This window comes from Bombus huntii, unplaced genomic scaffold (assembly GCF_024542735.1).
Source record: "Bombus huntii isolate Logan2020A unplaced genomic scaffold, iyBomHunt1.1 ctg00000096.1, whole genome shotgun sequence".
Classification (NCBI taxonomy): Eukaryota; Metazoa; Arthropoda; class Insecta; order Hymenoptera; family Apidae; genus Bombus; species Bombus huntii.
This window is the reverse complement of record NW_026099351.1, coordinates 43,467-53,885: the sequence shown is the minus strand read 5'-3', so window position 1 is coordinate 53,885 and position 10,419 is coordinate 43,467.

Sequence of the window (10,419 nt, the reverse complement as noted above, 5' to 3'; positions counted from 1 at the left end):
TATAGGGAGGATACAAATAGTCTTAACTCTTCTGCAGAAGGAGAAAGAAAAATAAAGGGTGATAAGGAAATGGGCATACCATACAAATAATTTCAATATAAAGTCATTTTAAGCATGCTAATGAAAGCATGGTAAGCATGGTAGTGTTCAATTGTTAGAAATATGTAATACCCAAATATGAAATTTGTATTATTTAAGTGTTTCAAAATGTTGGGTATTCCTGGGTGGACACTTATAACTTTTGCTTTGGAAGTTGAAGAAAATTACATTTATGACGTGAATTTTGTAATAAGCCACCTGCTCTATGGGAAAGTCATATTGCGAAAGGCATCTAAACAAGTATGTATTGTTTAAATATTATTGCTTTTATTATACTCGCAAAAAAAGAAATAATGTGGTGTTAATACAATGAGTCATAAAATGTTCAAATGCGTTGCGTCAAAATATTTATGACAATTTTTATATTTATAAAAGCTTTGTCTTGTTTTAATTACATAAGTACATGATAGTTGTAACAAATTTTTGTTCCATCAGTTTTCCGGCAGGTAAAAATCAAAATATACTCATTGAAGTCAAATGTTTTTCAGATTGAAAATTGCAAATTTAATATAATTGTTTTACGGATTAAACAGTTTTCTCTTAGGTGGAATAATTACTTAAAACATATTACTTGTGCTTTTGATACGCTGAGAACCGAAGAAGATCTCGTTGATGTAAATTTAAGCTGCGAAGGAAAAAGGAATAAGAGCAGACAAACTGCTATTATCTGCATGTAGTACATATTTTAGAGATTTATTTAAGGTAAAGTGAAATTAAGAATTTAATAATTTGTTACTGTTAACATATATTTTGTAAATGATACTTATTCTATTTTACGAAAATCCATGTCAGCATCCTGTTATAATATATAATAATAATGTAAAATTCGATGATTAGGCTGCATTGGTTGATTTTATGTATCAGGGAGAAGTAAATGTAGTTCGAGAACAATTGGCTAGTTATTTAACAACCGCTGAACTGCTTGCTGTTCAGGGCCTTGCCGATGGTATAGGAAAAGATAATGATAGTTTAGTAGAGGTATGTTTTTCAAAATTGTTAAATATGATTAGATATTTTCTGCTTAAATTAAAGTAATACAATTGTATCACGTTAAACTGTGTTTCGGGATGACATTTTTATATGACGCAATTTTATTTGATACTAGTGCTTCAAAAAAATAATTAAAAGTCAACAGATCTTGTTTATATATTTGATTTGAATGTAATTTAATATATTATTTTTACAAGATTTATGTTCGATATACATATACATTTATTTAGTTACTATTCTCTGCTTATTTCATACGAATTTCATAGTCTACAGCCTACTTTATCTATTATGTGTGTAACCTAAAATCATTGGAATAATTATTCTTGCATCAACATTAATGTACGTGCCAAATAATACGTGCAGTACACCTTCATACGCTATTGATTATTTCCTGTAAATGAAGAATTTTAATATAATGTACAAAATATATAAAATTTAGCATTAAAATTGTCGCACATATATTTAAAAATTAATTGGATTAAAGAATTTTTCAAAATTTCTGAGAATGTAAGGCCAACGTAAGATTTTACACGGAACTAGTTTCCATTTTCGCGCGTAAGACTACGTCATAAAGACAGAGGAGGGGGTATAGACAGCGGACTTCAGACGCGCAGCGTAGACTTCCCTTAGTCATCTTACGACTGTGCTGTGAGGAGGGTGTTTTGCTCGGTGGTTTCAAATCCTTTGTGTGCAGTTGTGTGAATCTCTTCTGTATTGTTCTACAACAAACAGGAGCCGGATACAGGTTGGTATACTTTTTACTTACTCAATAATTAGGTGAAATAATTGAGAAAGCATGGCGAGGACAAAGAAGGGACTTTCGAAAACTAACGCCGACAAGCCAGAAACTGAACGGTTACTAACTTGGATTGACGAAGTTCGCCGCAAAAGATCAAAGTGTCGCCGAAAGCGCAGACGCGATTTACGGATTGAAGCAATGCTGACGTGCGCTCTTTCCAAAGCTAAAAATGATTTACGCATCCGGCGATTATCAGCAGCTTCAAAATGGCAGAAATTTAAAAAACAATGCTTGAAGAAGAAGGTAAATTATACAAATTATGAGCTCTACAATGGTGAGGACACGGAAAATCCGGGATCGTCTCAACAGAATCCCCGGGAGGAGCCATCGTGTCCTGAATTGGGCAGTTCAGACGATGTCGTGTCTAAGTTGGCAGAAATAAAAGTAACGTTGCAACGCTGAAGTAGCGGGAAAAATGCAAGCGATCAGGTTTGGAAGACCTAACTGTGACAAGAGGATTTCTCGCAACGTTTTATCTACCAAATGCGTAGAAATTTCAACAACTATATGGAATCTCGAGCGATTACGGAGCACCGCGTATTACGTCGGTGCTGCAAGAATAGAAATTGCATTACTATCTTGATGTATATATGGATATTTTCTGGTTGCAGTCTCACCGTTCGAGATGGCATTGGGACAAGCGGAGGGAGTTGGTGTTCGCAACGATGCTGAAGCGTACTGCACGCTCGGGGACCCCATGTTCTCCAGTCTCTGCGCCTTTCGTTGGCTTAGTTTATATATTATATTGTATGCATTGGTTTGGTAATATACGTAATAATGAGCGTTCGAAGTATGTTCGAAGAGTGTTTGATCCGATATTTTTTAATTTCAGAAATATATACTTTGCATGTCTTATATTTTAAAGAAAATTTGTATAGTACATTTTAGCTTGTAGATTTAGTAGTATCGTTTCTAATATTCGCTCCACTATTCTGTACGTCAAGATTTTGTATATTTGCTTAATAATGATTAACAGTTTTGTAGACTTTAAGAAATGAAATGAAATTAATAAAATTTGGAAAATGTTTACAATTTTTCTGCAATCTTCTAGTTCATATTAATGGCAAAAGTGCTTTTCTGCCCCGCATACTACACATAACAAAATTCTGTCGCAGGCAAGAGACCCGTACATGTACCCAGGCTGTTGGCCGTCATCGGCAACATTATTTGGCCTGTCTGTGTATGAGATAAGGAGCGACGAGAGAGGATTGGTACGGCATAAGGAGGGGGGGAAATGTGTTTCTTTTTAGAAAATCGTGCATGAAGTTTTCTGGCTGACGAATGGGTTGCACCATGATCAAGTTGTACATAAACGTCTCATCTCTCCACACTTCCGTATCTTGAACATCCAAGCATCAACTAATTCGAAAATCGTCTGACGCGCGATACTCATAGGCTTATTGTGACGAACTACAGCTAATTGTAGCAAATCTTATTTGGTGGGCTCTAATACCTTTCGTACGTTATCTGGGCAAATGTGTTTTCTCATGTCCGGGAAAGTTTTTTCATAGCTTGTACCACCAGGTTGTATGGGAGTTGTCGAAGCACACAAGACAAGCCTCCGGTGAATATCAATAAGGAGAGACAGCGCTAGGGGTAATGGCCCCCCCTAACGCCAATTCAATAGTCAGGAAATATTAGGACTGGCTAGAACTAGAGAACGCGTGAAGGGGGTGCAACTGAAGTTAATTCATAAGAGAATCCTGGAGCACCTCTGTCATACGCGTCGGGTGGTCATCGTGGAGTTTTAGTCGGTAAGAGTCCGACACTACTCTGCTGTTACGCAATTACTGCAACAGCGGAGTGTCCATGAGGATTTCTCCACGTAAAAAAAAAAAAAAAAAAAAAAAAAGGTTGTATGTTAGTTACTCTGGCTTATCAATATGCCCTGTTCAATGTTGGCCAAGCTGAATAATGTCACAGGCCTCTATCTTCCTTAATAAGAGCTGTAGGGGATCGAATAATGAGACTACCAATATGTGTACTCGTTAGTGTATTTAAAACAGATTTTGACGCGAAACGATATCTATACAGACGTTTAGTCACAGTTTATACTGAATCGTTTGCGATCACGTTCGTTTAGTCATAATCGTCAGAAGAAGGTCAAAAGATACAAATTCGTCTTGTTTTACGGTTACACGTAGCGGCGCCATTGTTTTCCCCGGAGTTTATAATTCCTTACAATTCCTCTCGATATTCCGAAGCAAAACAACAACATGGTTTGAAGCAAATTCTAACTCTTATGCCGCTACAGAGCTTTTTGAGGTATGGAGTAAATTGAATGCATCTTTGTTGAGTCTAGATGGTCCAGAATGGCGAACTACCGCAAGTAGAGCAACTAATCGAAATAATAGACACGCACATATACGTAATATGTTTAACATGGATAGGAAATTGCTTTGAAATTTAACAATCATTGCAATAATTACGTAGGTTCGGAAGTCGTATTACTAGATACTTATTGTAATATCGTAAAGTAATTCGAATTAGAAATCAGTTGAAAATAGAGAAACCGTGTACGTCGTGTTTCTGTACTTCGTTTACATGCAAGAGTGCCTACGTGAATAAAGGCACGTAGTTGGTAGTTCTTACATAGGTATGAGGGAAACAATAGACAACGTTAGAAGAAGGACGGTTTCGCTACGCAAGGCGAGTCGAAAAGTGTGCGTGTTGCGAGAATCAGAGCTAATTGAGTCGTCGAAGAGTAGAGTCGTTAGAGGTATCGAGTCGTCGAAGAGCAGAGTCGTGAGAATTGATAGAGTTGTTAGAGAGAGAGAGAGTGTGTGTGTGTTAGATTCGTTGTGACGAGAGTGGTCAAATAACTGTAAAGTTATTTGATATAGATACGAGTATTGCATTTAGTTTCCGTTAAATAAATATCGTTTCCTGTCCAATTTATATTTGTATATTCAATTTAATATTAATAAATTGTAAGTAATCGGGAAAAGATTTCTATCCTTATTTTCCGATTTTACATTATTTTCACAGATTTCAATTCACTTATTCATTGATTGATATTAGGACAAATGAGGAACTTCGCATCTAGTTAGATTAACAAATAAAATGTATTGTTCCTGATAAATGGTATGCGGAATAGTATAGGAAATAAAAGACTGGTTTATATTACCGTTCAAGTGACTGATAGTAGGAAAGCAGTGATGGAACATGAGGCAACGTAATATAAAATTGAATCCCTGAGTATAGCATGCAGATAATATTTTGAGTGTTGACGGAGGACAAAATTATGCACATTCCTTTTTCGATTCCGAGGAAATACATCAGCGATGAGTCAGTTGTCAAAACACGATGGAAATTGCTCATTGTCAATTGAACAAGTTTGATATAATTACACAAGCTTAAGATTTAACTTGAAATTTTTTTGAAGAAATTTATTTTTATTATACCTGATGTCAAGCGCGGTATTAAGTATCATGCTTTTATAACTATTGTTTTAAATATTTTTGTGTTGAAATAATGTCGTTTGGGTGTCTGTTTTGTACTGGAGGAGTACCCGAAATAATTATACTCGTCGCGTACAGCTAAACAGCTACAGGCAGTTGTTTGTATTCCTGGAACGCGTTGGATTCGTGTTTGCATGGTACGTTGATTGGAATGACTTAGAGGTGGGTTACTGGGGGTGCGAGTAATTATGTTTCAGCCAGGATTGGATAGAGAACGCGTTTAATCGACGTTTAAAGATCCGCTTAAAATACACATGCTCTGGTAGTTTCTAATTGGATCGTTATATATGTCGTATACTTTCTGCTAAATCCGTTTTTGGGAGACATTAAGTTGAAAAAGGTCATATTTTTAAAGAGGGGGAGAGAGGTGGTATGCACTGGATAAAGGTAACAATTTTATATGAAGGATAATTATTGTAAACATTGAATATAATTGGGGAAAATTGAGAAACTGGTGCAAATTGTTGTATTATAAGCTGCAGGCTTGGTGCTGTGTCTATCTCTTATCACTTTAATACAATGGATGAGACATTTGTATGGCGTTTTTTGATAATGGAAAACGTGTTCGTGCTGTATGTTTTGCATTCAATAACAGGAAATGGTTCTGCAATTTCAGTGATTCAAAGTACTTGCAGTATAATGATAAGCATAATACGATATAAATTTGCATTTCATCCGGCTACGGAGTGAAATACTTGTTTGACAATGGAACAGATCATTGCTAAGAAAGGAAAAAACGAACAGATTGTGTATCTATAATCTATTCCAAATTAAGATCATCGTTTCACGTTTAATATTTTAGATCTGCCGAAGGTAATTCACATTTCATTGTGATGACCGTATACATTGAAGCTATATCTGACCTTGCTATTTTTTGTTATTTGCGAAAGTATGTAGGATGTATAATAGACAAATATAGGGAGGATACAAATAGTCTTAACTCTTCTGCAGAAGGAGAAAGAAAAATAAAGGGTGATAAGGAAATGGGCATACCATACAAATAATTTCAATATAAAGTCATTTTAAGCATGCTAATGAAAGCATGGTAAGCATGGTAGTGTTCAATTGTTAGAAATATGTAATACCCAAATATGAAATTTGTATTATTTAAGTGTTTCAAAATGTTGGGTATTCCTGGGTGGACACTTATAACTTTTGCTTTGGAAGTTGAAGAAAATTACATTTATGACGTGAATTTTGTAATAAGCCACCTGCTCTATGGGAAAGTCGTATTGCGAAAGGCATCTAAACAAGTATGTATTGTTTAAATATTATTGCTTTTATTATACTCGCAAAAAAAGAAATAATGTGGTGTTAATACAATGAGTCATAAAATGTTCAAATGCGTTGCGTCAAAATATTTATGACAATTTTTATATTTATAAAAGCTTTGTCTTGTTTTAATTACATAAGTACATGATAGTTGTAACAAATTTTTGTTCCATCAGTTTTCCGGCAGGTAAAAATCAAAATATACTCATTGAAGTCAAATGTTTTTCAGATTGAAAATTGCAAATTTAATATAATTGTTTTACGGATTAAACAGTTTTCTCTTAGGTGGAATAATTACTTAAAACATATTACTTGTGCTTTTGATACGCTGAGAACCGAAGAAGATCTCGTTGATGTAAATTTAAGCTGCGAAGGAAAAAGGAATAAGAGCAGACAAACTGCTATTATCTGCATGTAGTACATATTTTAGAGATTTATTTAAGGTAAAGTGAAATTAAGAATTTAATAATTTGTTACTGTTAACATATATTTTGTAAATGATACTTATTCTATTTTACGAAAATCCATGTCAGCATCCTGTTATAATATATAATAATAATGTAAAATTCGATGATTAGGCTGCATTGGTTGATTTTATGTATCAGGGAGAAGTAAATGTAGTTCGAGAACAATTGGCTAGTTATTTAACAACCGCTGAACTGCTTGCTGTTCAGGGCCTTGCCGATGGTATAGGAAAAGATAATGATAGTTTAGTAGAGGTATGTTTTTCAAAATTGTTAAATATGATTAGATATTTTCTGCTTAAATTAAAGTAATACAATTGTATCACGTTAAACTGTGTTTCGGGATGACATTTTTATATGACGCAATTTTATTTGATACTAGTGCTTCAAAAAAATAATTAAAAGTCAACAGATCTTGTTTATATATTTGATTTGAATGTAATTTAATATATTATTTTTACAAGATTTATGTTCGATATACATATACATTTATTTAGTTACTATTCTCTGCTTATTTCATACGAATTTCATAGTCTACAGCCTACTTTATCTATTATGTGTGTAACCTAAAATCATTGGAATAATTATTCTTGCATCAACATTAATGTACGTGCCAAATAATACGTGCAGTACACCTTCATACGCTATTGATTATTTCCTGTAAATGAAGAATTTTAATATAATGTACAAAATATATAAAATTTAGCATTAAAATTGTCGCACATATATTTAAAAATTAATTGGATTAAAGAATTTTTCAAAATTTCTGAGAATGTAAGGCCAACGTAAGATTTTACACGGAACTAGTTTCCATTTTCGCGCGTAAGACTACGTCATAAAGACAGAGGAGGGGGTATAGACAGCGGACTTCAGACGCGCAGCGTAGACTTCCCTTAGTCATCTTACGACTGTGCTGTGAGGAGGGTGTTTTGCTCGGTGGTTTCAAATCCTTTGTGTGCAGTTGTGTGAATCTCTTCTGTATTGTTCTACAACAAACAGGAGCCGGATACAGGTTGGTATACTTTTTACTTACTCAATAATTAGGTGAAATAATTGAGAAAGCATGGCGAGGACAAAGAAGGGACTTTCGAAAACTAACGCCGACAAGCCAGAAACTGAACGGTTACTAACTTGGATTGACGAAGTTCGCCGCAAAAGATCAAAGTGTCGCCGAAAGCGCAGACGCGATTTACGGATTGAAGCAATGCTGACGTGCGCTCTTTCCAAAGCTAAAAATGATTTACGCATCCGGCGATTATCAGCAGCTTCAAAATGGCAGAAATTTAAAAAACAATGCTTGAAGAAGAAGGTAAATTATACAAATTATGAGCTCTACAATGGTGAGGACACGGAAAATCCGGGATCGTCTCAACAGAATCCCCGGGAGGAGCCATCGTGTCCTGAATTGGGCAGTTCAGACGATGTCGTGTCTAAGTTGGCAGAAATAAAAATAACGTTGCAACGCTGAAGTAGCGGGAAAAATGCAAGCGATCAGGTTTGGAAGACCTAACTGTGACAAGAGGATTTCTCGCAACGTTTTATCTACCAAATGCGTAGAAATTTCAACAACTATATGGAATCTCGAGCGATTACGGAGCACCGCGTATTACGTCGGTGCTGCAAGAATAGAAATTGCATTACTATCTTGATGTATATATGGATATTTTCTGGTTGCAGTCTCACCGTTCGAGATGGCATTGGGACAAGCGGAGGGAGTTGGTGTTCGCAACGATGCTGAAGCGTACTGCACGCTCGGGGACCCCATGTTCTCCAGTCTCTGCGCCTTTCGTTGGCTTAGTTTATATATTATATTGTATGCATTGGTTTGGTAATATACGTAATAATGAGCGTTCGAAGTATGTTCGAAGAGTGTTTGATCCGATATTTTTTAATTTCAGAAATATATACTTTGCATGTCTTATATTTTAAAGAAAATTTGTATAGTACATTTTAGCTTGTAGATTTAGTAGTATCGTTTCTAATATTCGCTCCACTATTCTGTACGTCAAGATTTTGTATATTTGCTTAATGTTGATTAACAGTTTTGTAGACTTTAAGAAATGAAATGAAATTAATAAAATTTGGAAAATGTTTACAATTTTTCTGCAATCTTCTAGTTCATATTAATGGCAAAAGTGCTTTTCTGCCCCGCATACTACACATAACAAAATTCTGTCGCAGGCAAGAGACCCGTACATGTACCCAGGCTGTTGGCCGTCATCGGCAACATTATTTGGCCTGTCTGTGTATGAGATAAGGAGCGACGAGAGAGGATTGGTACGGCATAAGGAAGGGGGGAAATGTGTTTCTTTTTAGAAAATCGTGCATGAAGTTTTCTGGCTGACGAATGGGTTGCACCATGATCAAGTTGTACATAAACGTCTCATCTCTCCACACTTCCGTATCTTGAACATCCAAGCATCAACTAATTCGAAAATCGTCTGACGCGCGATACTCATAGGCTTATTGTGACGAACTACAGCTAATTGTAGCAAATCTTATTTGGTGGGCTCTAATACCTTTCGTACGTTATCTGGGCAAATGTGTTTTCTCATGTCCGGGAAAGTTTTTTCATAGCTTGTACCACCAGGTTGTATGGGAGTTGTCGAAGCACACAAGACAAGCCTCCGGTGAATATCAATAAGGAGAGACAGCGCTAGGGGTAATGGCCCCCCCTAACGCCAATTCAATAGTCAGGAAATATTAGGACTGGCTAGAACTAGAGAACGCGTGAAGGGGGTGCAACTGAAGTTAATTCATAAGAGAATCCTGGAGCACCTCTGTCATACGCGTCGGGTGGTCATCGTGGAGTTTTAGTCGGTAAGAGTCCGACACTACTCTGCTGTTACGCAATTACTGCAACAGCGGAGTGTCCATGAGGATTTCTCCACGTAAAAAAAAAAAAAAAAAAAAAAAAGGTTGTATGTTAGTTACTCTGGCTTATCAATATGCCCTGTTCAATGTTGGCCAAGCTGAATAATGTCACAGGCCTCTATCTTCCTTAATAAGAGCTGTAGGGGATCGAATAATGAGACTACCAATATGTGTACTCGTTAGTGTATTTAAAACAGATCTTGTCGCGAAACGATATCTATACAGACGTTTAGTCACAGTTTATACTGAATCGTTTGCGATCACGTTCGTTTAGTCATAATCGTCAGAAGAAGGTCAAAAGATACAAATTCGTCTTGTTTTACGGTTACACGTAGCGGCACCATTGTTTTCCCCGGAGTTTATAATTCCTTACAATTCCTCTCGATATTCCGAAGCAAAACAACAACATGGTTTGAAGCAAATTCTAACTCTTATGCCGCTACAGAGCTTTTTGAGGTAT